Source organism: Aquarana catesbeiana, unplaced genomic scaffold, assembly GCF_042186555.1.
Source record: "Aquarana catesbeiana isolate 2022-GZ unplaced genomic scaffold, ASM4218655v1 unanchor46, whole genome shotgun sequence".
Classification (NCBI taxonomy): Eukaryota; Metazoa; Chordata; class Amphibia; order Anura; family Ranidae; genus Aquarana; species Aquarana catesbeiana.
This window is the reverse complement of record NW_027362702.1, coordinates 177,107-201,570: the sequence shown is the minus strand read 5'-3', so window position 1 is coordinate 201,570 and position 24,464 is coordinate 177,107. Positions and strand designations below refer to the sequence as shown.

The 24,464-nt window shown below is 51.3% G+C and overlaps 42 non-coding genes across 42 annotated transcripts; 21 read left to right on the top strand and 21 right to left on the bottom strand.

Moving 5' to 3' along the window:
• The first annotated feature begins 366 nt into the window (after positions 1 to 366).
• On the top strand, positions 367 to 452 carry TRNAY-GUA (transfer RNA tyrosine (anticodon GUA)). The gene is given in 2 exon segments: positions 367 to 403; positions 417 to 452. It is a non-coding gene; the product is annotated as a tRNA-Tyr (tRNA).
• Positions 453 to 599: 147 nt separating this feature from the next.
• On the top strand, positions 600 to 673 carry TRNAN-GUU (transfer RNA asparagine (anticodon GUU)). The gene has a single exon. It is a non-coding gene; the product is annotated as a tRNA-Asn (tRNA).
• Positions 674 to 1,850: 1,177 nt separating this feature from the next.
• On the bottom strand, positions 1,851 to 1,922 carry TRNAG-UCC (transfer RNA glycine (anticodon UCC)). Its single transcript has one exon. It is a non-coding gene; the product is annotated as a tRNA-Gly (tRNA).
• A 241-nt stretch (positions 1,923 to 2,163) lies between these two features.
• TRNAK-CUU (transfer RNA lysine (anticodon CUU)) lies at positions 2,164 to 2,236 on the bottom strand. The gene has a single exon. It is a non-coding gene; the product is annotated as a tRNA-Lys (tRNA).
• Positions 2,237 to 2,607: 371 nt separating this feature from the next.
• On the top strand, positions 2,608 to 2,693 carry TRNAY-GUA (transfer RNA tyrosine (anticodon GUA)). Its single transcript is given in 2 exon segments — positions 2,608 to 2,644; positions 2,658 to 2,693. It is a non-coding gene; the product is annotated as a tRNA-Tyr (tRNA).
• Positions 2,694 to 2,840: 147 nt separating this feature from the next.
• Positions 2,841 to 2,914, top strand: TRNAN-GUU (transfer RNA asparagine (anticodon GUU)). The gene has a single exon. It is a non-coding gene; the product is annotated as a tRNA-Asn (tRNA).
• A 1,177-nt stretch (positions 2,915 to 4,091) lies between these two features.
• On the bottom strand, positions 4,092 to 4,163 carry TRNAG-UCC (transfer RNA glycine (anticodon UCC)). The gene has a single exon. It is a non-coding gene; the product is annotated as a tRNA-Gly (tRNA).
• A 241-nt stretch (positions 4,164 to 4,404) lies between these two features.
• On the bottom strand, positions 4,405 to 4,477 carry TRNAK-CUU (transfer RNA lysine (anticodon CUU)). Its single transcript has one exon. It is a non-coding gene; the product is annotated as a tRNA-Lys (tRNA).
• Positions 4,478 to 4,848: 371 nt separating this feature from the next.
• On the top strand, positions 4,849 to 4,934 carry TRNAY-GUA (transfer RNA tyrosine (anticodon GUA)). The gene is given in 2 exon segments: positions 4,849 to 4,885; positions 4,899 to 4,934. It is a non-coding gene; the product is annotated as a tRNA-Tyr (tRNA).
• A 147-nt stretch (positions 4,935 to 5,081) lies between these two features.
• On the top strand, positions 5,082 to 5,155 carry TRNAN-GUU (transfer RNA asparagine (anticodon GUU)). Its single transcript has one exon. It is a non-coding gene; the product is annotated as a tRNA-Asn (tRNA).
• Positions 5,156 to 6,332: 1,177 nt separating this feature from the next.
• TRNAG-UCC (transfer RNA glycine (anticodon UCC)) lies at positions 6,333 to 6,404 on the bottom strand. Its single transcript has one exon. It is a non-coding gene; the product is annotated as a tRNA-Gly (tRNA).
• Positions 6,405 to 6,645: 241 nt separating this feature from the next.
• TRNAK-CUU (transfer RNA lysine (anticodon CUU)) lies at positions 6,646 to 6,718 on the bottom strand. Its single transcript has one exon. It is a non-coding gene; the product is annotated as a tRNA-Lys (tRNA).
• Positions 6,719 to 7,321: 603 nt separating this feature from the next.
• Positions 7,322 to 7,395, top strand: TRNAN-GUU (transfer RNA asparagine (anticodon GUU)). The gene has a single exon. It is a non-coding gene; the product is annotated as a tRNA-Asn (tRNA).
• Positions 7,396 to 8,572: 1,177 nt separating this feature from the next.
• On the bottom strand, positions 8,573 to 8,644 carry TRNAG-UCC (transfer RNA glycine (anticodon UCC)). The gene has a single exon. It is a non-coding gene; the product is annotated as a tRNA-Gly (tRNA).
• Positions 8,645 to 8,885: 241 nt separating this feature from the next.
• Positions 8,886 to 8,958, bottom strand: TRNAK-CUU (transfer RNA lysine (anticodon CUU)). Its single transcript has one exon. It is a non-coding gene; the product is annotated as a tRNA-Lys (tRNA).
• A 371-nt stretch (positions 8,959 to 9,329) lies between these two features.
• On the top strand, positions 9,330 to 9,415 carry TRNAY-GUA (transfer RNA tyrosine (anticodon GUA)). The gene is given in 2 exon segments: positions 9,330 to 9,366; positions 9,380 to 9,415. It is a non-coding gene; the product is annotated as a tRNA-Tyr (tRNA).
• A 147-nt stretch (positions 9,416 to 9,562) lies between these two features.
• Positions 9,563 to 9,636, top strand: TRNAN-GUU (transfer RNA asparagine (anticodon GUU)). Its single transcript has one exon. It is a non-coding gene; the product is annotated as a tRNA-Asn (tRNA).
• Positions 9,637 to 10,813: 1,177 nt separating this feature from the next.
• On the bottom strand, positions 10,814 to 10,885 carry TRNAG-UCC (transfer RNA glycine (anticodon UCC)). The gene has a single exon. It is a non-coding gene; the product is annotated as a tRNA-Gly (tRNA).
• Positions 10,886 to 11,126: 241 nt separating this feature from the next.
• TRNAK-CUU (transfer RNA lysine (anticodon CUU)) lies at positions 11,127 to 11,199 on the bottom strand. The gene has a single exon. It is a non-coding gene; the product is annotated as a tRNA-Lys (tRNA).
• A 371-nt stretch (positions 11,200 to 11,570) lies between these two features.
• On the top strand, positions 11,571 to 11,656 carry TRNAY-GUA (transfer RNA tyrosine (anticodon GUA)). Its single transcript is given in 2 exon segments — positions 11,571 to 11,607; positions 11,621 to 11,656. It is a non-coding gene; the product is annotated as a tRNA-Tyr (tRNA).
• A 147-nt stretch (positions 11,657 to 11,803) lies between these two features.
• Positions 11,804 to 11,877, top strand: TRNAN-GUU (transfer RNA asparagine (anticodon GUU)). Its single transcript has one exon. It is a non-coding gene; the product is annotated as a tRNA-Asn (tRNA).
• Positions 11,878 to 13,054: 1,177 nt separating this feature from the next.
• On the bottom strand, positions 13,055 to 13,126 carry TRNAG-UCC (transfer RNA glycine (anticodon UCC)). The gene has a single exon. It is a non-coding gene; the product is annotated as a tRNA-Gly (tRNA).
• A 241-nt stretch (positions 13,127 to 13,367) lies between these two features.
• Positions 13,368 to 13,440, bottom strand: TRNAK-CUU (transfer RNA lysine (anticodon CUU)). Its single transcript has one exon. It is a non-coding gene; the product is annotated as a tRNA-Lys (tRNA).
• A 371-nt stretch (positions 13,441 to 13,811) lies between these two features.
• TRNAY-GUA (transfer RNA tyrosine (anticodon GUA)) lies at positions 13,812 to 13,897 on the top strand. The gene is given in 2 exon segments: positions 13,812 to 13,848; positions 13,862 to 13,897. It is a non-coding gene; the product is annotated as a tRNA-Tyr (tRNA).
• Positions 13,898 to 14,044: 147 nt separating this feature from the next.
• Positions 14,045 to 14,118, top strand: TRNAN-GUU (transfer RNA asparagine (anticodon GUU)). Its single transcript has one exon. It is a non-coding gene; the product is annotated as a tRNA-Asn (tRNA).
• Positions 14,119 to 15,295: 1,177 nt separating this feature from the next.
• On the bottom strand, positions 15,296 to 15,367 carry TRNAG-UCC (transfer RNA glycine (anticodon UCC)). The gene has a single exon. It is a non-coding gene; the product is annotated as a tRNA-Gly (tRNA).
• A 241-nt stretch (positions 15,368 to 15,608) lies between these two features.
• On the bottom strand, positions 15,609 to 15,681 carry TRNAK-CUU (transfer RNA lysine (anticodon CUU)). Its single transcript has one exon. It is a non-coding gene; the product is annotated as a tRNA-Lys (tRNA).
• Positions 15,682 to 16,052: 371 nt separating this feature from the next.
• On the top strand, positions 16,053 to 16,138 carry TRNAY-GUA (transfer RNA tyrosine (anticodon GUA)). Its single transcript is given in 2 exon segments — positions 16,053 to 16,089; positions 16,103 to 16,138. It is a non-coding gene; the product is annotated as a tRNA-Tyr (tRNA).
• A 147-nt stretch (positions 16,139 to 16,285) lies between these two features.
• TRNAN-GUU (transfer RNA asparagine (anticodon GUU)) lies at positions 16,286 to 16,359 on the top strand. Its single transcript has one exon. It is a non-coding gene; the product is annotated as a tRNA-Asn (tRNA).
• Positions 16,360 to 17,536: 1,177 nt separating this feature from the next.
• TRNAG-UCC (transfer RNA glycine (anticodon UCC)) lies at positions 17,537 to 17,608 on the bottom strand. The gene has a single exon. It is a non-coding gene; the product is annotated as a tRNA-Gly (tRNA).
• Positions 17,609 to 17,849: 241 nt separating this feature from the next.
• Positions 17,850 to 17,922, bottom strand: TRNAK-CUU (transfer RNA lysine (anticodon CUU)). The gene has a single exon. It is a non-coding gene; the product is annotated as a tRNA-Lys (tRNA).
• A 371-nt stretch (positions 17,923 to 18,293) lies between these two features.
• Positions 18,294 to 18,379, top strand: TRNAY-GUA (transfer RNA tyrosine (anticodon GUA)). Its single transcript is given in 2 exon segments — positions 18,294 to 18,330; positions 18,344 to 18,379. It is a non-coding gene; the product is annotated as a tRNA-Tyr (tRNA).
• A 147-nt stretch (positions 18,380 to 18,526) lies between these two features.
• On the top strand, positions 18,527 to 18,600 carry TRNAN-GUU (transfer RNA asparagine (anticodon GUU)). The gene has a single exon. It is a non-coding gene; the product is annotated as a tRNA-Asn (tRNA).
• Positions 18,601 to 19,777: 1,177 nt separating this feature from the next.
• Positions 19,778 to 19,849, bottom strand: TRNAG-UCC (transfer RNA glycine (anticodon UCC)). The gene has a single exon. It is a non-coding gene; the product is annotated as a tRNA-Gly (tRNA).
• Positions 19,850 to 20,090: 241 nt separating this feature from the next.
• On the bottom strand, positions 20,091 to 20,163 carry TRNAK-CUU (transfer RNA lysine (anticodon CUU)). Its single transcript has one exon. It is a non-coding gene; the product is annotated as a tRNA-Lys (tRNA).
• Positions 20,164 to 20,534: 371 nt separating this feature from the next.
• On the top strand, positions 20,535 to 20,620 carry TRNAY-GUA (transfer RNA tyrosine (anticodon GUA)). Its single transcript is given in 2 exon segments — positions 20,535 to 20,571; positions 20,585 to 20,620. It is a non-coding gene; the product is annotated as a tRNA-Tyr (tRNA).
• A 147-nt stretch (positions 20,621 to 20,767) lies between these two features.
• TRNAN-GUU (transfer RNA asparagine (anticodon GUU)) lies at positions 20,768 to 20,841 on the top strand. The gene has a single exon. It is a non-coding gene; the product is annotated as a tRNA-Asn (tRNA).
• A 1,177-nt stretch (positions 20,842 to 22,018) lies between these two features.
• Positions 22,019 to 22,090, bottom strand: TRNAG-UCC (transfer RNA glycine (anticodon UCC)). The gene has a single exon. It is a non-coding gene; the product is annotated as a tRNA-Gly (tRNA).
• Positions 22,091 to 22,331: 241 nt separating this feature from the next.
• TRNAK-CUU (transfer RNA lysine (anticodon CUU)) lies at positions 22,332 to 22,404 on the bottom strand. Its single transcript has one exon. It is a non-coding gene; the product is annotated as a tRNA-Lys (tRNA).
• Positions 22,405 to 22,775: 371 nt separating this feature from the next.
• Positions 22,776 to 22,861, top strand: TRNAY-GUA (transfer RNA tyrosine (anticodon GUA)). The gene is given in 2 exon segments: positions 22,776 to 22,812; positions 22,826 to 22,861. It is a non-coding gene; the product is annotated as a tRNA-Tyr (tRNA).
• Positions 22,862 to 23,008: 147 nt separating this feature from the next.
• On the top strand, positions 23,009 to 23,082 carry TRNAN-GUU (transfer RNA asparagine (anticodon GUU)). The gene has a single exon. It is a non-coding gene; the product is annotated as a tRNA-Asn (tRNA).
• A 1,177-nt stretch (positions 23,083 to 24,259) lies between these two features.
• TRNAG-UCC (transfer RNA glycine (anticodon UCC)) lies at positions 24,260 to 24,331 on the bottom strand. The gene has a single exon. It is a non-coding gene; the product is annotated as a tRNA-Gly (tRNA).
• Positions 24,332 to 24,464: the final 133 nt, after the last annotated feature.

Genomic DNA, 24,464 nt, shown 5'->3' with positions numbered 1-24,464 from the left:
CGCTGCCTCCCGTGTGGCCTCTTGCTACCAACTGACGCCAAACACTTTTTGCTAACTTTCGGCCCAATTTGTTTTGATAGACGCAATGCGCTTCCAAACACTCCTGCGCTTACTTGCTGTCAGGGAGGTACATCACCGTTGCTGCTGTGGTTTTTGGGCTCCCAACAAAACGCGGTAGGTGCTTCGATTGTGTTTTCTCGCTGTGCAAAACGTGAAGCCGAGCTTTCCCACATCACAGCTGCCAAGGCATTTGACCTTTCAGGCAGAGGCGGCATAGACCAATCCCTCAAGGCAGAAGGACTAACGCAAAGGGCAAAGCGCTGGCTTTGAATGCAAGGAGTCACGGGCTACGACCCACCGGCGGGCCCTTCGATAGCTCAGCTGGTAGAGCGGAGGACTGTAGCGTCAACGTAGTAATCCTTAGGTCGCTGGTTCGATTCCGGCTCGAAGGATGCCCTCTTTTACCCTGCCTCTCTCCCCCTTTAACTAGAAGGCACTCTAGAAGGCACTCTAGAAATGTGCAATTGGGAAGCCTTTTAAGGAACTTTGTTTTTATTATTCATGTCTCCCTCGGCCGGTGCGCCGGCCCTCGGCGTGCAGTCTCTGTGGCGCAATCGGTTAGCGCGTTCGGCTGTTAACCGAAAGGTTGGTGGTTCGAGCCCACCCAGGGACGCTCATGTTTTCTCCATTACCTCAGTGGGGCCCGAAGGCTAAAACAAAGCGTGTCCTTTGGCTCTCTTCAGGTGACCGGCAACTGAGCAGACAAACAAGCGTTCACTGGAGACCCTTGCAAATGTACTAGCCGTTTGTTGAAGAGGTTTACATAGTTGATCGAGCCACTTCTTTGGCTCAGGAAGATAACTGCAGCACTTCTAGTCACACCTTAAGACAATCACCATGTGAATGTGTCGATGTTGATTGTCCAAGAACAGGGGGAGGTGTGAAAATTGTAGAACCGCCCTGTTCAAGTTAGATGATCCCATTGTTGGTGGCAGGAAGCCTGCATAGCTATTGGTGCCTAGATCGGCGTGGCTAAAGGTGACAATTGTTGTCAAATCGCTTGGCTAGCTAGAGCGATGTTCAAAATGGGCAGTGCAGATAGTGCCGATGTACAAGCTTCCGTCCCAGTGTATTGCTGGACTTGAAGTACACAGCGATGCAATTGTTGTTAAAGATCCTCCGGAGTTTTTCTGACACTCCAGTGGCTTACGGGGGTGACTATATTTCTCCAAATGTTCTGCTTCTCCCCAGTTTGTTTTCGTGACCTTGTGGATGTTTAGCCAAGACCCAGTCTGGCTAGCCACAAGCTTTCAAAGCACACCTGAGAGGGTCTGTAGACTCTTTTTGTTGTTACCGCGTCAGCCCGATATTGCAGAGTCCTAAGAAGCCCCAGCTTGGGTTCCAGTGGGTGGTGTGAGCCAAAAAGCAGATAGCGGTGTGTGTGGGTAGGTTTCCTGTAGGCCTCCTTGCCCAAATGCACCCCTTTCCTTGCCTTGCAAGACACAGTCCAAAGCGGGTCATTTGCTATTCGATGCCTTCGTCACCGAATAGCAAATGGTGCAATATGATGCCAGCTAAGGGTGTTAGCGTTGTTGCCAGATACTTAGCAATGTTGTGTGTGACAGAGTTGATTCTCTTTGGGAATCAGTAGTCAAAATGGCTGAACCTTGGCCCTGGATAATGCTGGACCTCCTGAGCGAGTTAAAGCATAAGGCCAGAGACTTTTCGAATGCCGAAGAAAGTCTCCACAGTTGTCGCTAAGCCAGGATATCTTAGGAGCTTTCTTCAAGGACCTGGATGACTTGGGTCTTTGCTTAGGGCCGCTTTGCAAGGCCAAAAAGGGATAGGAGTGCGTTGGCCGGGAATCGAACCCGGGTCAACTGCTTGGAAGGCAGCTATGCTCACCACTATACCACCAACGCAAGGCTGTCCGGGGCCTGTGCCACTATCTCTATCCAATTCGTGTCACACGTGGCGCTGATAAGAACCACGCCCCAGCGCAAGGTCAACTTGCTGCCATACGAATTGACCACTAGAAAGATAAGCTCGAAACATTTCCCCGTTTGTAGAGGGAATGGAAGAGAAGCCAGTCGATATGGTAAAGGTGGGGCCGTGCAGTGCGCATGAATGCCACTGACTGGGCCAAAACGTTGCGATGCCATACGCCCAACGTGGGGCTCGAACCCACGACCCTGAGATTAAGAGTCTCATGCTCTACCGACTGAGCTAGCCGGGCTAAGACGCTGCCTCCCGTGTGGCCTCTTGCTACCAACTGACGCCAAACACTTTTTGCTAACTTTCGGCCCAATTTGTTTTGATAGACGCAATGCGCTTCCAAACACTCCTGCGCTTACTTGCTGTCAGGGAGGTACATCACCGTTGCTGCTGTGGTTTTTGGGCTCCCAACAAAACGCGGTAGGTGCTTCGATTGTGTTTTCTCGCTGTGCAAAACGTGAAGCCGAGCTTTCCCACATCACAGCTGCCAAGGCATTTGACCTTTCAGGCAGAGGCGGCATAGACCAATCCCTCAAGGCAGAAGGACTAACGCAAAGGGCAAAGCGCTGGCTTTGAATGCAAGGAGTCACGGGCTACGACCCACCGGCGGGCCCTTCGATAGCTCAGCTGGTAGAGCGGAGGACTGTAGCGTCAACGTAGTAATCCTTAGGTCGCTGGTTCGATTCCGGCTCGAAGGATGCCCTCTTTTACCCTGCCTCTCTCCCCCTTTAACTAGAAGGCACTCTAGAAGGCACTCTAGAAATGTGCAATTGGGAAGCCTTTTAAGGAACTTTGTTTTTATTATTCATGTCTCCCTCGGCCGGTGCGCTGGCCCTCGGCGTGCAGTCTCTGTGGCGCAATCGGTTAGCGCGTTCGGCTGTTAACCGAAAGGTTGGTGGTTCGAGCCCACCCAGGGACGCTCATGTTTTCTCCATTACCTCAGTGGGGCCCGAAGGCTAAAACAAAGCGTGTCCTTTGGCTCTCTTCAGGTGACCGGCAACTGAGCAGACAAACAAGCGTTCACTGGAGACCCTTGCAAATGTACTAGCCGTTTGTTGAAGAGGTTTACATAGTTGATCGAGCCACTTCTTTGGCTCAGGAAGATAACTGCAGCACTTCTAGTCACACCTTAAGACAATCACCATGTGAATGTGTCGATGTTGATTGTCCAAGAACAGGGGGAGGTGTGAAAATTGTAGAACCGCCCTGTTCAAGTTAGATGATCCCATTGTTGGTGGCAGGAAGCCTGCATAGCTATTGGTGCCTAGATCGGCGTGGCTAAAGGTGACAATTGTTGTCAAATCGCTTGGCTAGCTAGAGCGATGTTCAAAATGGGCAGTGCAGATAGTGCCGATGTACAAGCTTCCGTCCCAGTGTATTGCTGGACTTGAAGTACACAGCGATGCAATTGTTGTTAAAGATCCTCCGGAGTTTTTCTGACACTCCAGTGGCTTACGGGGGTGACTATATTTCTCCAAATGTTCTGCTTCTCCCCAGTTTGTTTTCGTGACCTTGTGGATGTTTAGCCAAGACCCAGTCTGGCTAGCCACAAGCTTTCAAAGCACACCTGAGAGGGTCTGTAGACTCCTTTTGTTGTTACCGCGTCAGCCCGATATTGCAGAGTCCTAAGAAGCCCCAGCTTGGGTTCCAGTGGGTGGTGTGAGCCAAAAAGCAGATAGCGGTGTGTGTGGGTAGGTTTCCTGTAGGCCTCCTTGCCCAAATGCACCCCTTTCCTTGCCTTGCAAGACACAGTCCAAAGCGGGTCATTTGCTATTCGATGCCTTCGTCACCGAATAGCAAATGGTGCAATATGATGCCAGCTAAGGGTGTTAGCGTTGTTGCCAGATACTTAGCAATGTTGTGTGTGACAGAGTTGATTCTCTTTGGGAATCAGTAGTCAAAATGGCTGAACCTTGGCCCTGGATAATGCTGGACCTCCTGAGCGAGTTAAAGCATAAGGCCAGAGACTTTTCGAATGCCGAAGAAAGTCTCCACAGTTGTCGCTAAGCCAGGATATCTTAGGAGCTTTCTTCAAGGACCTGGATGACTTGGGTCTTTGCTTAGGGCCGCTTTGCAAGGCCAAAAAGGGATAGGAGTGCGTTGGCCGGGAATCGAACCCGGGTCAACTGCTTGGAAGGCAGCTATGCTCACCACTATACCACCAACGCAAGGCTGTCTGGGGTCTGTGCCACTATCTCTATCCAATTCGTGTCACACGTGGCGCTGATAAGAACCACGCCCCAGCGCAAGGTCAACTTGCTGCCATACGAATTGACCACTAGAAAGATAAGCTCGAAACATTTCCCCGTTTGTAGAGGGAATGGAAGAGAAGCCAGTCGATATGGTAAAGGTGGGGCCGTGCAGTGCGCATGAATGCCACTGACTGGGCCAAAACGTTGCGATGCCATACGCCCAACGTGGGGCTCGAACCCACGACCCTGAGATTAAGAGTCTCATGCTCTACCGACTGAGCTAGCCGGGCTAAGACGCTGCCTCCCGTGTGGCCTCTTGCTACCAACTGACGCCAAACACTTTTTGCTAACTTTCGGCCCAATTTGTTTTGATAGACGCAATGCGCTTCCAAACACTCCTGCGCTTACTTGCTGTCAGGGAGGTACATCACCGTTGCTGCTGTGGTTTTTGGGCTCCCAACAAAACGCGGTAGGTGCTTCGATTGTGTTTTCTCGCTGTGCAAAACGTGAAGCCGAGCTTTCCCACATCACAGCTGCCAAGGCATTTGACCTTTCAGGCAGAGGCGGCATAGACCAATCCCTCAAGGCAGAAGGACTAACGCAAAGGGCAAAGCGCTGGCTTTGAATGCAAGGAGTCACGGGCTACGACCCACCGGCGGGCCCTTCGATAGCTCAGCTGGTAGAGCGGAGGACTGTAGCGTCAACGTAGTAATCCTTAGGTCGCTGGTTCGATTCCGGCTCGAAGGATGCCCTCTTTTACCCTGCCTCTCTCCCCCTTTAACTAGAAGGCACTCTAGAAGGCACTCTAGAAATGTGCAATTGGGAAGCCTTTTAAGGAACTTTGTTTTTATTATTCATGTCTCCATCGGCCGGTGCGCCGGCCCTCGGCGTGCAGTCTCTGTGGCGCAATCGGTTAGCGCGTTCGGCTGTTAACCGAAAGGTTGGTGGTTCGAGCCCACCCAGGGACGCTCATGTTTTCTCCATTACCTCAGTGGGGCCCGAAGGCTAAAACAAAGCGTGTCCTTTGGCTCTCTTCAGGTGACCGGCAACTGAGCAGACAAACAAGCGTTCACTGGAGACCCTTGCAAATGTACTAGCCGTTTGTTGAAGAGGTTTACATAGTTGATCGAGCCACTTCTTTGGCTCAGGAAGATAACTGCAGCACTTCTAGTCACACCTTAAGACAATCACCATGTGAATGTGTCGATGTTGATTGTCCAAGAACAGGGGGAGGTGTGAAAATTGTAGAACCGCCCTGTTCAAGTTAGATGATCCCATTGTTGGTGGCAGGAAGCCTGCATAGCTATTGGTGCCTAGATCGGCGTGGCTAAAGGTGACAATTGTTGTCAAATCGCTTGGCTAGCTAGAGCGATGTTCAAAATGGGCAGTGCAGATAGTGCCGATGTACAAGCTTCCGTCCCAGTGTATTGCTGGACTTGAAGTACACAGCGATGCAATTGTTGTTAAAGATCCTCCGGAGTTTTTCTGACACTCCAGTGGCTTACGGGGGTGACTATATTTCTCCAAATGTTCTGCTTCTCCCCAGTTTGTTTTCGTGACCTTGTGGATGTTTAGCCAAGACCCAGTCTGGCTAGCCACAAGCTTTCAAAGCACACCTGAGAGGGTCTGTAGACTCTTTTTGTTGTTACCGCGTCAGCCCGATATTGCAGAGTCCTAAGAAGCCCCAGCTTGGGTTCCAGTGGGTGGTGTGAGCCAAAAAGCAGATAGCGGTGTGTGTGGGTAGGTTTCCTGTAGGCCTCCTTGCCCAAATGCACCCCTTTCCTTGCCTTGCAAGACACAGTCCAAAGCGGGTCATTTGCTATTCGATGCCTTCGTCACCGAATAGCAAATGGTGCAATATGATGCCAGCTAAGGGTGTTAGCGTTGTTGCCAGATACTTAGCAATGTTGTGTGTGACAGAGTTGATTCTCTTTGGGAATCAGTAGTCAAAATGGCTGAACCTTGGCCCTGGATAATGCTGGACCTCCTGAGCGAGTTAAAGCATAAGGCCAGAGACTTTTCGAATGCCGAAGAAAGTCTCCACAGTTGTCGCTAAGCCAGGATATCTTAGGAGCTTTCTTCAAGGACCTGGATGACTTGGGTCTTTGCTTAGGGCCGCTTTGCAAGGCCAAAAAGGGATAGGAGTGCGTTGGCCGGGAATCGAACCCGGGTCAACTGCTTGGAAGGCAGCTATGCTCACCACTATACCACCAACGCAAGGCTGTCCGGGGCCTGTGCCACTATCTCTATCCAATTCGTGTCACACGTGGCGCTGATAAGAACCACGCCCCAGCGCAAGGTCAACTTGCTGCCATACGAATTGACCACTAGAAAGATAAGCTCGAAACATTTCCCCGTTTGTAGAGGGAATGGAAGAGAAGCCAGTCGATATGGTAAAGGTGGGGCCGTGCAGTGCGCATGAATGCCACTGACTGGGCCAAAACGTTGCGATGCCATACGCCCAACGTGGGGCTCGAACCCACGACCCTGAGATTAAGAGTCTCATGCTCTACCGACTGAGCTAGCCGGGCTAAGACGCTGCCTCCCGTGTGGCCTCTTGCTACCAACTGACGCCAAACACTTTTTGCTAACTTTCGGCCCAATTTGTTTTGATAGACGCAATGCGCTTCCAAACACTCCTGCGCTTACTTGCTGTCAGGGAGGTACATCACCGTTGCTGCTGTGGTTTTTGGGCTCCCAACAAAACGCGGTAGGTGCTTCGATTGTGTTTTCTCGCTGTGCAAAACGTGAAGCCGAGCTTTCCCACATCACAGCTGCCAAGGCATTTGACCTTTCAGGCAGAGGCGGCATAGACCAATCCCTCAAGGCAGAAGGACTAACGCAAAGGGCAAAGCGCTGGCTTTGAATGCAAGGAGTCACGGGCTACGACCCACCGGCGGGCCCTTGATAGCTCAGCTGGTAGAGCGGAGGACTGTAGCGTCAACGTAGTAATCCTTAGGTCGCTGGTTCGATTCCGGCTCGAAGGATGCCCTCTTTTACCCTGCCTCTCTCCCCCTTTAACTAGAAGGCACTCTAGAAGGCACTCTAGAAATGTGCAATTGGGAAGCCTTTTAAGGAACTTTGTTTTTATTATTCATGTCTCCCTCGGCCGGTGCGCCGGCCCTCGGCGTGCAGTCTCTGTGGCGCAATCGGTTAGCGCGTTCGGCTGTTAACCGAAAGGTTGGTGGTTCGAGCCCACCCAGGGACGCTCATGTTTTCTCCATTACCTCAGTGGGGCCCGAAGGCTAAAACAAAGCGTGTCCTTTGGCTCTCTTCAGGTGACCGGCAACTGAGCAGACAAACAAGCGTTCACTGGAGACCCTTGCAAATGTACTAGCCGTTTGTTGAAGAGGTTTACATAGTTGATCGAGCCACTTCTTTGGCTCAGGAAGATAACTGCAGCACTTCTAGTCACACCTTAAGACAATCACCATGTGAATGTGTCGATGTTGATTGTCCAAGAACAGGGGGAGGTGTGAAAATTGTAGAACCGCCCTGTTCAAGTTAGATGATCCCATTGTTGGTGGCAGGAAGCCTGCATAGCTATTGGTGCCTAGATCGGCGTGGCTAAAGGTGACAATTGTTGTCAAATCGCTTGGCTAGCTAGAGCGATGTTCAAAATGGGCAGTGCAGATAGTGCCGATGTACAAGCTTCCGTCCCAGTGTATTGCTGGACTTGAAGTACACAGCGATGCAATTGTTGTTAAAGATCCTCCGGAGTTTTTCTGACACTCCAGTGGCTTACGGGGGTGACTATATTTCTCCAAATGTTCTGCTTCTCCCCAGTTTGTTTTCGTGACCTTGTGGATGTTTAGCCAAGACCCAGTCTGGCTAGCCACAAGCTTTCAAAGCACACCTGAGAGGGTCTGTAGACTCTTTTTGTTGTTACCGCGTCAGCCCGATATTGCAGAGTCCTAAGAAGCCCCAGCTTGGGTTCCAGTGGGTGGTGTGAGCCAAAAAGCAGATAGCGGTGTGTGTGGGTAGGTTTCCTGTAGGCCTCCTTGCCCAAATGCACCCCTTTCCTTGCCTTGCAAGACACAGTCCAAAGCGGGTCATTTGCTATTCGATGCCTTCGTCACCGAATAGCAAATGGTGCAATATGATGCCAGCTAAGGGTGTTAGCGTTGTTGCCAGATACTTAGCAATGTTGTGTGTGACAGAGTTGATTCTCTTTGGGAATCAGTAGTCAAAATGGCTGAACCTTGGCCCTGGATAATGGTGGACCTCCTGAGCGAGTTAAAGCATAAGGCCAGAGACTTTTCGAATGCCGAAGAAAGTCTCCACAGTTGTCGCTAAGCCAGGATATCTTAGGAGCTTTCTTCAAGGACCTGGATGACTTGGGTCTTTGCTTAGGGCCGCTTTGCAAGGCCAAAAAGGGATAGGAGTGCGTTGGCCGGGAATCGAACCCGGGTCAACTGCTTGGAAGGCAGCTATGCTCACCACTATACCACCAACGCAAGGCTGTCCGGGGTCTGTGCCACTATCTCTATCCAATTCGTGTCACACGTGGCGCTGATAAGAACCACGCCCCAGCGCAAGGTCAACTTGCTGCCATACGAATTGACCACTAGAAAGATAAGCTCGAAACATTTCCCCGTTTGTAGAGGGAATGGAAGAGAAGCCAGTCGATATGGTAAAGGTGGGGCCGTGCAGTGCGCATGAATGCCACTGACTGGGCCAAAACGTTGCGATGCCATACGCCCAACGTGGGGCTCGAACCCACGACCCTGAGATTAAGAGTCTCATGCTCTACCGACTGAGCTAGCCGGGCTAAGACGCTGCCTCCCGTGTGGCCTCTTGCTACCAACTGACGCCAAACACTTTTTGCTAACTTTCGGCCCAATTTGTTTTGATAGACGCAATGCGCTTCCAAACACTCCTGCGCTTACTTGCTGTCAGGGAGGTACATCACCGTTGCTGCTGTGGTTTTTGGGCTCCCAACAAAACGCGGTAGGTGCTTCGATTGTGTTTTCTCGCTGTGCAAAACGTGAAGCCGAGCTTTCCCACATCACAGCTGCCAAGGCATTTGACCTTTCAGGCAGAGGCGGCATAGACCAATCCCTCAAGGCAGAAGGACTAACGCAAAGGGCAAAGCGCTGGCTTTGAATGCAAGGAGTCACGGGCTACGACCCACCGGCGGGCCCTTCGATAGCTCAGCTGGTAGAGCGGAGGACTGTAGCGTCAACGTAGTAATCCTTAGGTCGCTGGTTCGATTCCGGCTCGAAGGATGCCCTCTTTTACCCTGCCTCTCTCCCCCTTTAACTAGAAGGCACTCTAGAAGGCACTCTAGAAATGTGCAATTGGGAAGCCTTTTAAGGAACTTTGTTTTTATTATTCATGTCTCCCTCGGCCGGTGCGCCGGCCCTCGGCGTGCAGTCTCTGTGGCGCAATCGGTTAGCGCGTTCGGCTGTTAACCGAAAGGTTGGTGGTTCGAGCCCACCCAGGGACGCTCATGTTTTCTCCATTACCTCAGTGGGGCCCGAAGGCTAAAACAAAGCGTGTCCTTTGGCTCTCTTCAGGTGACCGGCAACTGAGCAGACAAACAAGCGTTCACTGGAGACCCTTGCAAATGTACTAGCCGTTTGTTGAAGAGGTTTACATAGTTGATCGAGCCACTTCTTTGGCTCAGGAAGATAACTGCAGCACTTCTAGTCACACCTTAAGACAATCACCATGTGAATGTGTCGATGTTGATTGTCCAAGAACAGGGGGAGGTGTGAAAATTGTAGAACCGCCCTGTTCAAGTTAGATGATCCCATTGTTGGTGGCAGGAAGCCTGCATAGCTATTGGTGCCTAGATCGGCGTGGCTAAAGGTGACAATTGTTGTCAAATCGCTTGGCTAGCTAGAGCGATGTTCAAAATGGGCAGTGCAGATAGTGCCGATGTACAAGCTTCCGTCCCAGTGTATTGCTGGACTTGAAGTACACAGCGATGCAATTGTTGTTAAAGATCCTCCGGAGTTTTTCTGACACTCCAGTGGCTTACGGGGGTGACTATATTTCTCCAAATGTTCTGCTTCTCCCCAGTTTGTTTTCGTGACCTTGTGGATGTTTAGCCAAGACCCAGTCTGGCTAGCCACAAGCTTTCAAAGCACACCTGAGAGGGTCTGTAGACTCCTTTTGTTGTTACCGCGTCAGCCCGATATTGCAGAGTCCTAAGAAGCCCCAGCTTGGGTTCCAGTGGGTGGTGTGAGCCAAAAAGCAGATAGCGGTGTGTGTGGGTAGGTTTCCTGTAGGCCTCCTTGCCCAAATGCACCCCTTTCCTTGCCTTGCAAGACACAGTCCAAAGCGGGTCATTTGCTATTCGATGCCTTCGTCACCGAATAGCAAATGGTGCAATATGATGCCAGCTAAGGGTGTTAGCGTTGTTGCCAGATACTTAGCAATGTTGTGTGTGACAGAGTTGATTCTCTTTGGGAATCAGTAGTCAAAATGGCTGAACCTTGGCCCTGGATAATGCTGGACCTCCTGAGCGAGTTAAAGCATAAGGCCAGAGACTTTTCGAATGCCGAAGAAAGTCTCCACAGTTGTCGCTAAGCCAGGATATCTTAGGAGCTTTCTTCAAGGACCTGGATGACTTGGGTCTTTGCTTAGGGCCGCTTTGCAAGGCCAAAAAGGGATAGGAGTGCGTTGGCCGGGAATCGAACCCGGGTCAACTGCTTGGAAGGCAGCTATGCTCACCACTATACCACCAACGCAAGGCTGTCCGGGGCCTGTGCCACTATCTCTATCCAATTCGTGTCACACGTGGCGCTGATAAGAACCACGCCCCAGCGCAAGGTCAACTTGCTGCCATACGAATTGACCACTAGAAAGATAAGCTCGAAACATTTCCCCGTTTGTAGAGGGAATGGAAGAGAAGCCAGTCGATATGGTAAAGGTGGGGCCGTGCAGTGCGCATGAATGCCACTGACTGGGCCAAAACGTTGCGATGCCATACGCCCAACGTGGGGCTCGAACCCACGACCCTGAGATTAAGAGTCTCATGCTCTACCGACTGAGCTAGCCGGGCTAAGACGCTGCCTCCCGTGTGGCCTCTTGCTACCAACTGACGCCAAACACTTTTTGCTAACTTTCGGCCCAATTTGTTTTGATAGACGCAATGCGCTTCCAAACACTCCTGCGCTTACTTGCTGTCAGGGAGGTACATCACCGTTGCTGCTGTGGTTTTTGGGCTCCCAACAAAACGCGGTAGGTGCTTCGATTGTGTTTTCTCGCTGTGCAAAACGTGAAGCCGAGCTTTCCCACATCACAGCTGCCAAGGCATTTGACCTTTCAGGCAGAGGCGGCATAGACCAATCCCTCAAGGCAGAAGGACTAACGCAAAGGGCAAAGCGCTGGCTTTGAATGCAAGGAGTCACGGGCTACGACCCACCGGCGGGCCCTTCGATAGCTCAGCTGGTAGAGCGGAGGACTGTAGCGTCAACGTAGTAATCCTTAGGTCGCTGGTTCGATTCCGGCTCGAAGGATGCCCTCTTTTACCCTGCCTCTCTCCCCCTTTAACTAGAAGGCACTCTAGAAGGCACTCTAGAAATGTGCAATTGGGAAGCCTTTTAAGGAACTTTGTTTTTATTATTCATGTCTCCCTCGGCCGGTGCGCCGGCCCTCGGCGTGCAGTCTCTGTGGCGCAATCGGTTAGCGCGTTCGGCTGTTAACCGAAAGGTTGGTGGTTCGAGCCCACCCAGGGACGCTCATGTTTTCTCCATTACCTCAGTGGGGCCCGAAGGCTAAAACAAAGCGTGTCCTTTGGCTCTCTTCAGGTGACCGGCAACTGAGCAGACAAACAAGCGTTCACTGGAGACCCTTGCAAATGTACTAGCCGTTTGTTGAAGAGGTTTACATAGTTGATCGAGCCACTTCTTTGGCTCAGGAAGATAACTGCAGCACTTCTAGTCACACCTTAAGACAATCACCATGTGAATGTGTCGATGTTGATTGTCCAAGAACAGGGGGAGGTGTGAAAATTGTAGAACCGCCCTGTTCAAGTTAGATGATCCCATTGTTGGTGGCAGGAAGCCTGCATAGCTATTGGTGCCTAGATCGGCGTGGCTAAAGGTGACAATTGTTGTCAAATCGCTTGGCTAGCTAGAGCGATGTTCAAAATGGGCAGTGCAGATAGTGCCGATGTACAAGCTTCCGTCCCAGTGTATTGCTGGACTTGAAGTACACAGCGATGCAATTGTTGTTAAAGATCCTCCGGAGTTTTTCTGACACTCCAGTGGCTTACGGGGGTGACTATATTTCTCCAAATGTTCTGCTTCTCCCCAGTTTGTTTTCGTGACCTTGTGGATGTTTAGCCAAGACCCAGTCTGGCTAGCCACAAGCTTTCAAAGCACACCTGAGAGGGTCTGTAGACTCCTTTTGTTGTTACCGCGTCAGCCCGATATTGCAGAGTCCTAAGAAGCCCCAGCTTGGGTTCCAGTGGGTGGTGTGAGCCAAAAAGCAGATAGCGGTGTGTGTGGGTAGGTTTCCTGTAGGCCTCCTTGCCCAAATGCACCCCTTTCCTTGCCTTGCAAGACACAGTCCAAAGCGGGTCATTTGCTATTCGATGCCTTCGTCACCGAATAGCAAATGGTGCAATATGATGCCAGCTAAGGGTGTTAGCGTTGTTGCCAGATACTTAGCAATGTTGTGTGTGACAGAGTTGATTCTCTTTGGGAATCAGTAGTCAAAATGGCTGAACCTTGGCCCTGGATAATGCTGGACCTCCTGAGCGAGTTAAAGCATAAGGCCAGAGACTTTTCGAATGCCGAAGAAAGTCTCCACAGTTGTCGCTAAGCCAGGATATCTTAGGAGCTTTCTTCAAGGACCTGGATGACTTGGGTCTTTGCTTAGGGCCGCTTTGCAAGGCCAAAAAGGGATAGGAGTGCGTTGGCCGGGAATCGAACCCGGGTCAACTGCTTGGAAGGCAGCTATGCTCACCACTATACCACCAACGCAAGGCTGTCCGGGGCCTGTGCCACTATCTCTATCCAATTCGTGTCACACGTGGCGCTGATAAGAACCACGCCCCAGCGCAAGGTCAACTTGCTGCCATACGAATTGACCACTAGAAAGATAAGCTCGAAACATTTCCCCGTTTGTAGAGGGAATGGAAGAGAAGCCAGTCGATATGGTAAAGGTGGGGCCGTGCAGTGCGCATGAATGCCACTGACTGGGCCAAAACGTTGCGATGCCATACGCCCAACGTGGGGCTCGAACCCACGACCCTGAGATTAAGAGTCTCATGCTCTACCGACTGAGCTAGCCGGGCTAAGACGCTGCCTCCCGTGTGGCCTCTTGCTACCAACTGACGCCAAACACTTTTTGCTAACTTTCGGCCCAATTTGTTTTGATAGACGCAATGCGCTTCCAAACACTCCTGCGCTTACTTGCTGTCAGGGAGGTACATCACCGTTGCTGCTGTGGTTTTTGGGCTCCCAACAAAACGTGGTAGGTGCTTCGATTGTGTTTTCTCGCTGTGCAAAACGTGAAGCCGAGCTTTCCCACATCACAGCTGCCAAGGCATTTGACCTTTCAGGCAGAGGCGGCATAGACCAATCCCTCAAGGCAGAAGGACTAACGCAAAGGGCAAAGCGCTGGCTTTGAATGCAAGGAGTCACGGGCTACGACCCACCGGCGGGCCCTTCGATAGCTCAGCTGGTAGAGCGGAGGACTGTAGCGTCAACGTAGTAATCCTTAGGTCGCTGGTTCGATTCCGGCTCGAAGGATGCCCTCTTTTACCCTGCCTCTCTCCCCCTTTAACTAGAAGGCACTCTAGAAGGCACTCTAGAAATGTGCAATTGGGAAGCCTTTTAAGGAACTTTGTTTTTATTATTCATGTCTCCCTCGGCCGGTGCGCCGGCCCTCGGCGTGCAGTCTCTGTGGCGCAATCGGTTAGCGCGTTCGGCTGTTAACCGAAAGGTTGGTGGTTCGAGCCCACCCAGGGACGCTCATGTTTTCTCCATTACCTCAGTGGGGCCCGAAGGCTAAAACAAAGCGTGTCCTTTGGCTCTCTTCAGGTGACCGGCAACTGAGCAGACAAACAAGCGTTCACTGGAGACCCTTGCAAATGTACTAGCCGTTTGTTGAAGAGGTTTACATAGTTGATCGAGCCACTTCTTTGGCTCAGGAAGATAACTGCAGCACTTCTAGTCACACCTTAAGACAATCACCATGTGAATGTGTCGATGTTGATTGTCCAAGAACAGGGGGAGGTGTGAAAATTGTAGAACCGCCCTGTTCAAGTTAGATGATCCCATTGTTGGTGGCAGGAAGCCTGCATAGCTATTGGTGCCTAGATCGGCGTGGCTAAAGGTGACAATTGTTGTCAAATCGCTTGGCTAGCTAGAGCGATGTTCAAAATGGGCAGTGCAGATAGTGCCGATGTACAAGCTTCCGTCCCAGTGTATTGCTGGACTTGAAGTACACAGCGATGCAATTGTTGTTAAAGATCCTCCGGAGTTTTTCTGACACTCCAGTGGCTTACGGGGGTGACTATATTTCTCCAAATGTTCTGCTTCTCCCCAGTTTGTTTTCGTGACCTTGTGGATGTTTAGCCAAGACCCAGTCTGGCTAGCCACAAGCTTTCAAAGCACACCTGAGAGGGTCTGTAGACTCTTTTTGTTGTTACCGCGTCAGCCCGATATTGCAGAGTCCTAAGAAGCCCCAGCTTGGGTTCCAGTGGGTGGTGTGAGCCAAAAAGCAGATAGCGGTGTGTGTGGGTAGGTTTCCTGTAGGCCTCCTTGCCCAAATGCACCCCTTTCCTTGCCTTGCAAGACACAGTCCAAAGCGGGTCATTTGCTATTCGATGCCTTCGTCACCGAATAGCAAATGGTGCAATATGATGCCAGCTAAGGGTGTTAGCGTTGTTGCCAGATACTTAGCAATGTTGTGTGTGACAGAGTTGATTCTCTTTGGGAATCAGTAGTCAAAATGGCTGAACCTTGGCCCTGGATAATGCTGGACCTCCTGAGCGAGTTAAAGCATAAGGCCAGAGACTTTTCGAATGCCGAAGAAAGTCTCCACAGTTGTCGCTAAGCCAGGATATCTTAGGAGCTTTCTTCAAGGACCTGGATGACTTGGGTCTTTGCTTAGGGCCGCTTTGCAAGGCCAAAAAGGGATAGGAGTGCGTTGGCCGGGAATCGAACCCGGGTCAACTGCTTGGAAGGCAGCTATGCTCACCACTATACCACCAACGCAAGGCTGTCCGGGGCCTGTGCCACTATCTCTATCCAATTCGTGTCACACGTGGCGCTGATAAGAACCACGCCCCAGCGCAAGGTCAACTTGCTGCCATACGAATTGACCACTAGAAAGATAAGCTCGAAACATTTCCCCGTTTGTAGAGGGAATGGAAGAGAAGCCAGTCGATATGGTAAAGGTGGGGCCGTGCAGTGCGCATGAATGCCACTGACTGGGCCAAAACGTTGCGATGCCATACGCCCAACGTGGGGCTCGAACCCACGACCCTGAGATTAAGAGTCTCATGCTCTACCGACTGAGCTAGCCGGGCTAAGACGCTGCCTCCCGTGTGGCCTCTTGCTACCAACTGACGCCAAACACTTTTTGCTAACTTTCGGCCCAATTTGTTTTGATAGACGCAATGCGCTTCCAAACACTCCTGCGCTTACTTGCTGTCAGGGAGGTACATCACCGTTGCTGCTGTGGTTTTTGGGCTCCCAACAAAACGCGGTAGGTGCTTCGATTGTGTTTTCTCGCTGTGCAAAACGTGAAGCCGAGCTTTCCCACATCACAGCTGCCAAGGCATTTGACCTTTCAGGCAGAGGCGGCATAGACCAATCCCTCAAGGCAGAAGGACTAACGCAAAGGGCAAAGCGCTGGCTTTGAATGCAAGGAGTCACGGGCTACGACCCACCGGCGGGCCCTTCGATAGCTCAGCTGGTAGAGCGGAGGACTGTAGCGTCAACGTAGTAATCCTTAGGTCGCTGGTTCGATTCCGGCTCGAAGGATGCCCTCTTTTACCCTGCCTCTCTCCCCCTTTAACTAGAAGGCACTCTAGAAGGCACTCTAGAAATGTGCAATTGGGAAGCCTTTTAAGGAACTTTGTTTTTATTATTCATGTCTCCCTCGGCCAGTGCGCTGGCCCTCGGCGTGCAGTCTCTGTGGCGCAATCGGTTAGCGCGTTCGGCTGTTAACCGAAAGGTTGGTGGTTCGAGCCCACCCAGGGACGCTCATGTTTTCTCCATTACCTCAGTGGGGCCCGAAGGCTAAAACAAAGCGTGTCCTTTGGCTCTCTTCAGGTGACCGGCAACTGAGCAGACAAACAAGCGTTCACTGGAGACCCTTGCAAATGTACTAGCCGTTTGTTGAAGAGGTTTACATAGTTGATCGAGCCACTTCTTTGGCTCAGGAAGATAACTGCAGCACTTCTAGTCACACCTTAAGACAATCACCATGTGAATGTGTCGATGTTGATTGTCCAAGAACAGGGGGAGGTGTGAAAATTGTAGAACCGCCCTGTTCAAGTTAGATGATCCCATTGTTGGTGGCAGGAAGCCTGCATAGCTATTGGTGCCTAGATCGGCGTGGCTAAAGGTGACAATTGTTGTCAAATCGCTTGGCTAGCTAGAGCGATGTTCAAAATGGGCAGTGCAGATAGTGCCGATGTACAAGCTTCCGTCCCAGTGTATTGCTGGACTTGAAGTACACAGCGATGCAATTGTTGTTAAAGATCCTCCGGAGTTTTTCTGACACTCCAGTGGCTTACGGGGGTGACTATATTTCTCCAAATGTTCTGCTTCTCCCCAGTTTGTTTTCGTGACCTTGTGGATGTTTAGCCAAGACCCAGTCTGGCTAGCCACAAGCTTTCAAAGCACACCTGAGAGGGTCTGTAGACTCCTTTTGTTGTTACCGCGTCAGCCCGATATTGCAGAGTCCTAAGAAGCCCCAGCTTGGGTTCCAGTGGGTGGTGTGAGCCAAAAAGCAGATAGCGGTGTGTGTGGGTAGGTTTCCTGTAGGCCTCCTTGCCCAAATGCACCCCTTTCCTTGCCTTGCAAGACACAGTCCAAAGCGGGTCATTTGCTATTCGATGCCTTCGTCACCGAATAGCAAATGGTGCAATATGATGCCAGCTAAGGGTGTTAGCGTTGTTGCCAGATACTTAGCAATGTTGTGTGTGACAGAGTTGATTCTCTTTGGGAATCAGTAGTCAAAATGGCTGAACCTTGGCCCTGGATAATGCTGGACCTCCTGAGCGAGTTAAAGCATAAGGCCAGAGACTTTTCGAATGCCGAAGAAAGTCTCCACAGTTGTCGCTAAGCCAGGATATCTTAGGAGCTTTCTTCAAGGACCTGGATGACTTGGGTCTTTGCTTAGGGCCGCTTTGCAAGGCCAAAAAGGGATAGGAGTGCGTTGGCCGGGAATCGAACCCGGGTCAACTGCTTGGAAGGCAGCTATGCTCACCACTATACCACCAACGCAAGGCTGTCCGGGGCCTGTGCCACTATCTCTATCCAATTCGTGTCACACGTGGCGCTGATAAGAACCACGCCCCAGCGCAAGGTCAACTTGCTGCCATACGAATTGACCACTAGAAAGATAAGCTCGAAACATTTCCCCGTTTGTAGAGGGAATGGAAGAGAAGCCAGTCGATATGGTAAAGGTGGGGCCGTGCAGTGCGCATGAATGCCACTGACTGGGCCAAAACGTTGCGATGCCATACGCCCAACGTGGGGCTCGAACCCACGACCCTGAGATTAAGAGTCTCATGCTCTACCGACTGAGCTAGCCGGGCTAAGACGCTGCCTCCCGTGTGGCCTCTTGCTACCAACTGACGCCAAACACTTTTTGCTAACTTTCGGCCCAATTTGTTTTGATAGACGCAATGCGCTTCCAAACACTCCTGCGCTTACTTGCTGTCAGGGAGGTACATCACCGTTGCTGCTGTGGTTTTTGGGCTCCCAACAAAACGCGGTAGGTGCTTCGATTGTGTTTTCTCGCTGTGCAAAACGTGAAGCCGAGCTTTCCCACATCACAGCTGCCAAGGCATTTGACCTTTCAGGCAGAGGCGGCATAGACCAATCCCTCAAGGCAGAAGGACTAACGCAAAGGGCAAAGCGCTGGCTTTGAATGCAAGGAGTCACGGGCTACGACCCACCGGCGGGCCCTTCGATAGCTCAGCTGGTAGAGCGGAGGACTGTAGCGTCAACGTAGTAATCCTTAGGTCGCTGGTTCGATTCCGGCTCGAAGGATGCCCTCTTTTACCCTGCCTCTCTCCCCCTTTAACTAGAAGGCACTCTAGAAGGCACTCTAGAAATGTGCAATTGGGAAGCCTTTTAAGGAACTTTGTTTTTATTATTCATGTCTCCCTCGGCCGGTGCGCCGGCCCTCGGCGTGCAGTCTCTGTGGCGCAATCGGTTAGCGCGTTCGGCTGTTAACCGAAAGGTTGGTGGTTCGAGCCCACCCAGGGACGCTCATGTTTTCTCCATTACCTCAGTGGGGCCCGAAGGCTAAAACAAAGCGTGTCCTTTGGCTCTCTTCAGGTGACCGGCAACTGAGCAGACAAACAAGCGTTCACTGGAGACCCTTGCAAATGTACTAGCCGTTTGTTGAAGAGGTTTACATAGTTGATCGAGCCACTTCTTTGGCTCAGGAAGATAACTGCAGCACTTCTAGTCACACCTTAAGACAATCACCATGTGAATGTGTCGATGTTGATTGTCCAAGAACAGGGGGAGGTGTGAAAATTGTAGAACCGCCCTGTTCAAGTTAGATGATCCCATTGTTGGTGGCAGGAAGCCTGCATAGCTATTGGTGCCTAGATCGGCGTGGCTAAAGGTGACAATTGTTGTCAAATCGCTTGGCTAGCTAGAGCGATGTTCAAAATGGGCAGTGCAGATAGTGCCGATGTACAAGCTTCCGTCCCAGTGTATTGCTGGACTTGAAGTACACAGCGATGCAATTGTTGTTAAAGATCCTCCGGAGTTTTTCTGACACTCCAGTGGCTTACGGGGGTGACTATATTTCTCCAAATGTTCTGCTTCTCCCCAGTTTGTTTTCGTGACCTTGTGGATGTTTAGCCAAGACCCAGTCTGGCTAGCCACAAGCTTTCAAAGCACACCTGAGAGGGTCTGTAGACTCCTTTTGTTGTTACCGCGTCAGCCCGATATTGCAGAGTCCTAAGAAGCCCCAGCTTGGGTTCCAGTGGGTGGTGTGAGCCAAAAAGCAGATAGCGGTGTGTGTGGGTAGGTTTCCTGTAGGCCTCCTTGCCCAAATGCACCCCTTTCCTTGCCTTGCAAGACACAGTCCAAAGCGGGTCATTTGCTATTCGATGCCTTCGTCACCGAATAGCAAATGGTGCAATATGATGCCAGCTAAGGGTGTTAGCGTTGTTGCCAGATACTTAGCAATGTTGTGTGTGACAGAGTTGATTCTCTTTGGGAATCAGTAGTCAAAATGGCTGAACCTTGGCCCTGGATAATGCTGGACCTCCTGAGCGAGTTAAAGCATAAGGCCAGAGACTTTTCGAATGCCGAAGAAAGTCTCCACAGTTGTCGCTAAGCCAGGATATCTTAGGAGCTTTCTTCAAGGACCTGGATGACTTGGGTCTTTGCTTAGGGCCGCTTTGCAAGGCCAAAAAGGGATAGGAGTGCGTTGGCCGGGAATCGAACCCGGGTCAACTGCTTGGAAGGCAGCTATGCTCACCACTATACCACCAACGCAAGGCTGTCCGGGGCCTGTGCCACTATCTCTATCCAATTCGTGTCACACGTGGCGCTGATAAGAACCACGCCCCAGCGCAAGGTCAACTTGCTGCCATACGAATTGACCACTAGAAAGATAAGCTCGAAACATTTCCCCGTTTGTAGAGGGAATGGAAGAGAAGCCAGTCGATATGGTAAAGGTGGGGCCGTGCAGTGCGCATGAATGCCACTGACTGGGCCAAAACGTTGCGATGCCATACGCCCAACGTGGGGCTCGAACCCACGACCCTGAGATTAAGAGTCTCATGCTCTACCGACTGAGCTAGCCGGGCTAAGACGCTGCCTCCCGTGTGGCCTCTTGCTACCAACTGACGCCAAACACTTTTTGCTAACTTTCGGCCCAATTTGTTTTGATAGACGCAATGCGCTTCCAAACACTCCTGCGCTTACTTGCTGTCAGGGAGGTACATCACCGTTGCTGCTGTGGTTTTTGGGCTCCCAACAAAACGCGGTAGGTGCTTCGATTGTGTTTTCTCGCTGTGCAAAACGTGAAGCCGAGCTTTCCCACATCACAGCTGCCAAGGCATTTGACCTTTCAGGCAGAGGCGGCATAGACCAATCCCTCAAGGCAGAAGGACTAACGCAAAGGGCAAAGCGCTGGCTTTGAATGCAAGGAGTCACGGGCTACGACCCACCGGCGGGCCCTTCGATAGCTCAGCTGGTAGAGCGGAGGACTGTAGCGTCAACGTAGTAATCCTTAGGTCGCTGGTTCGATTCCGGCTCGAAGGATGCCCTCTTTTACCCTGCCTCTCTCCCCCTTTAACTAGAAGGCACTCTAGAAGGCACTCTAGAAATGTGCAATTGGGAAGCCTTTTAAGGAACTTTGTTTTTATTATTCATGTCTCCCTCGGCCGGTGCGCCGGCCCTCGGCGTGCAGTCTCTGTGGCGCAATCGGTTAGCGCGTTCGGCTGTTAACCGAAAGGTTGGTGGTTCGAGCCCACCCAGGGACGCTCATGTTTTCTCCATTACCTCAGTGGGGCCCGAAGGCTAAAACAAAGCGTGTCCTTTGGCTCTCTTCAGGTGACCGGCAACTGAGCAGACAAACAAGCGTTCACTGGAGACCCTTGCAAATGTACTAGCCGTTTGTTGAAGAGGTTTACATAGTTGATCGAGCCACTTCTTTGGCTCAGGAAGATAACTGCAGCACTTCTAGTCACACCTTAAGACAATCACCATGTGAATGTGTCGATGTTGATTGTCCAAGAACAGGGGGAGGTGTGAAAATTGTAGAACCGCCCTGTTCAAGTTAGATGATCCCATTGTTGGTGGCAGGAAGCCTGCATAGCTATTGGTGCCTAGATCGGCGTGGCTAAAGGTGACAATTGTTGTCAAATCGCTTGGCTAGCTAGAGCGATGTTCAAAATGGGCAGTGCAGATAGTGCCGATGTACAAGCTTCCGTCCCAGTGTATTGCTGGACTTGAAGTACACAGCGATGCAATTGTTGTTAAAGATCCTCCGGAGTTTTTCTGACACTCCAGTGGCTTACGGGGGTGACTATATTTCTCCAAATGTTCTGCTTCTCCCCAGTTTGTTTTCGTGACCTTGTGGATGTTTAGCCAAGACCCAGTCTGGCTAGCCACAAGCTTTCAAAGCACACCTGAGAGGGTCTGTAGACTCTTTTTGTTGTTACCGCGTCAGCCCGATATTGCAGAGTCCTAAGAAGCCCCAGCTTGGGTTCCAGTGGGTGGTGTGAGCCAAAAAGCAGATAGCGGTGTGTGTGGGTAGGTTTCCTGTAGGCCTCCTTGCCCAAATGCACCCCTTTCCTTGCCTTGCAAGACACAGTCCAAAGCGGGTCATTTGCTATTCGATGCCTTCGTCACCGAATAGCAAATGGTGCAATATGATGCCAGCTAAGGGTGTTAGCGTTGTTGCCAGATACTTAGCAATGTTGTGTGTGACAGAGTTGATTCTCTTTGGGAATCAGTAGTCAAAATGGCTGAACCTTGGCCCTGGATAATGCTGGACCTCCTGAGCGAGTTAAAGCATAAGGCCAGAGACTTTTCGAATGCCGAAGAAAGTCTCCACAGTTGTCGCTAAGCCAGGATATCTTAGGAGCTTTCTTCAAGGACCTGGATGACTTGGGTCTTTGCTTAGGGCCGCTTTGCAAGGCCAAAAAGGGATAGGAGTGCGTTGGCCGGGAATCGAACCCGGGTCAACTGCTTGGAAGGCAGCTATGCTCACCACTATACCACCAACGCAAGGCTGTCCGGGGCCTGTGCCACTATCTCTATCCAATTCGTGTCACACGTGGCGCTGATAAGAACCACGCCCCAGCGCAAGGTCAACTTGCTGCCATACGAATTGACCACTAGAAAGATAAGCTCGAAACATTTCCCCGTTTGTAGAGGGAATGGAAGAGAAGCCAGTCGATATGGTAAAGGTGGGGCCGTGCAGTGCGCATGAATGCCACTGACTGGGCCAAAACGTTGCGATGCCATACGCCCAACGTGGGGCTCGAACCCACGACCCTGAGATTAAGAGTCTCATGCTCTACCGACTGAGCTAGCCGGGCTAAGACGCTGCCTCCCGTGTGGCCTCTTGCTACCAACTGACGCCAAACACTTTTTGCTAACTTTCGGCCCAATTTGTTTTGATAGACGCAATGCGCTTCCAAACACTCCTGCGCTTACTTGCTGTCAGGGAGGTACATCACCGTTGCTGCTGTGGTTTTTGGGCTCCCAACAAAACGCGGTAGGTGCTTCGATTGTGTTTTCTCGCTGTGCAAAACGTGAAGCCGAGCTTTCCCACATCACAGCTGCCAAGGCATTTGACCTTTCAGGCAGAGGCGGCATAGACCAATCCCTCAAGGCAGAAGGACTAACGCAAAGGGCAAAGCGCTGGCTTTGAATGCAAGGAGTCACGGGCTACGACCCACCGGCGGGCCCTTCGATAGCTCAGCTGGTAGAGCGGAGGACTGTAGCGTCAACGTAGTAATCCTTAGGTCGCTGGTTCGATTCCGGCTCGAAGGATGCCCTCTTTTACCCTGCCTCTCTCCCCCTTTAACTAGAAGGCACTCTAGAAGGCACTCTAGAAATGTGCAATTGGGAAGCCTTTTAAGGAACTTTGTTTTTATTATTCATGTCTCCCTCGGCCGGTGCGCCGGCCCTCGGCGTGCAGTCTCTGTGGCGCAATCGGTTAGCGCGTTCGGCTGTTAACCGAAAGGTTGGTGGTTCGAGCCCACCCAGGGACGCTCATGTTTTCTCCATTACCTCAGTGGGGCCCGAAGGCTAAAACAAAGCGTGTCCTTTGGCTCTCTTCAGGTGACCGGCAACTGAGCAGACAAACAAGCGTTCACTGGAGACCCTTGCAAATGTACTAGCCGTTTGTTGAAGAGGTTTACATAGTTGATCGAGCCACTTCTTTGGCTCAGGAAGATAACTGCAGCACTTCTAGTCACACCTTAAGACAATCACCATGTGAATGTGTCGATGTTGATTGTCCAAGAACAGGGGGAGGTGTGAAAATTGTAGAACCGCCCTGTTCAAGTTAGATGATCCCATTGTTGGTGGCAGGAAGCCTGCATAGCTATTGGTGCCTAGATCGGCGTGGCTAAAGGTGACAATTGTTGTCAAATCGCTTGGCTAGCTAGAGCGATGTTCAAAATGGGCAGTGCAGATAGTGCCGATGTACAAGCTTCCGTCCCAGTGTATTGCTGGACTTGAAGTACACAGCGATGCAATTGTTGTTAAAGATCCTCCGGAGTTTTTCTGACACTCCAGTGGCTTACGGGGGTGACTATATTTCTCCAAATGTTCTGCTTCTCCCCAGTTTGTTTTCGTGACCTTGTGGATGTTTAGCCAAGACCCAGTCTGGCTAGCCACAAGCTTTCAAAGCACACCTGAGAGGGTCTGTAGACTCCTTTTGTTGTTACCGCGTCAGCCCGATATTGCAGAGTCCTAAGAAGCCCCAGCTTGGGTTCCAGTGGGTGGTGTGAGCCAAAAAGCAGATAGCGGTGTGTGTGGGTAGGTTTCCTGTAGGCCTCCTTGCCCAAATGCACCCCTTTCCTTGCCTTGCAAGACACAGTCCAAAGCGGGTCATTTGCTATTCGATGCCTTCGTCACCGAATAGCAAATGGTGCAATATGATGCCAGCTAAGGGTGTTAGCGTTGTTGCCAGATACTTAGCAATGTTGTGTGTGACAGAGTTGATTCTCTTTGGGAATCAGTAGTCAAAATGGCTGAACCTTGGCCCTGGATAATGCTGGACCTCCTGAGCGAGTTAAAGCATAAGGCCAGAGACTTTTCGAATGCCGAAGAAAGTCTCCACAGTTGTCGCTAAGCCAGGATATCTTAGGAGCTTTCTTCAAGGACCTGGATGACTTGGGTCTTTGCTTAGGGCCGCTTTGCAAGGCCAAAAAGGGATAGGAGTGCGTTGGCCGGGAATCGAACCCGGGTCAACTGCTTGGAAGGCAGCTATGCTCACCACTATACCACCAACGCAAGGCTGTCCGGGGCCTGTGCCACTATCTCTATCCAATTCGTGTCACACGTGGCGCTGATAAGAACCACGCCCCAGCGCAAGGTCAACTTGCTGCCATACGAATTGACCACTAGAAAGATAAGCTCGAAACAT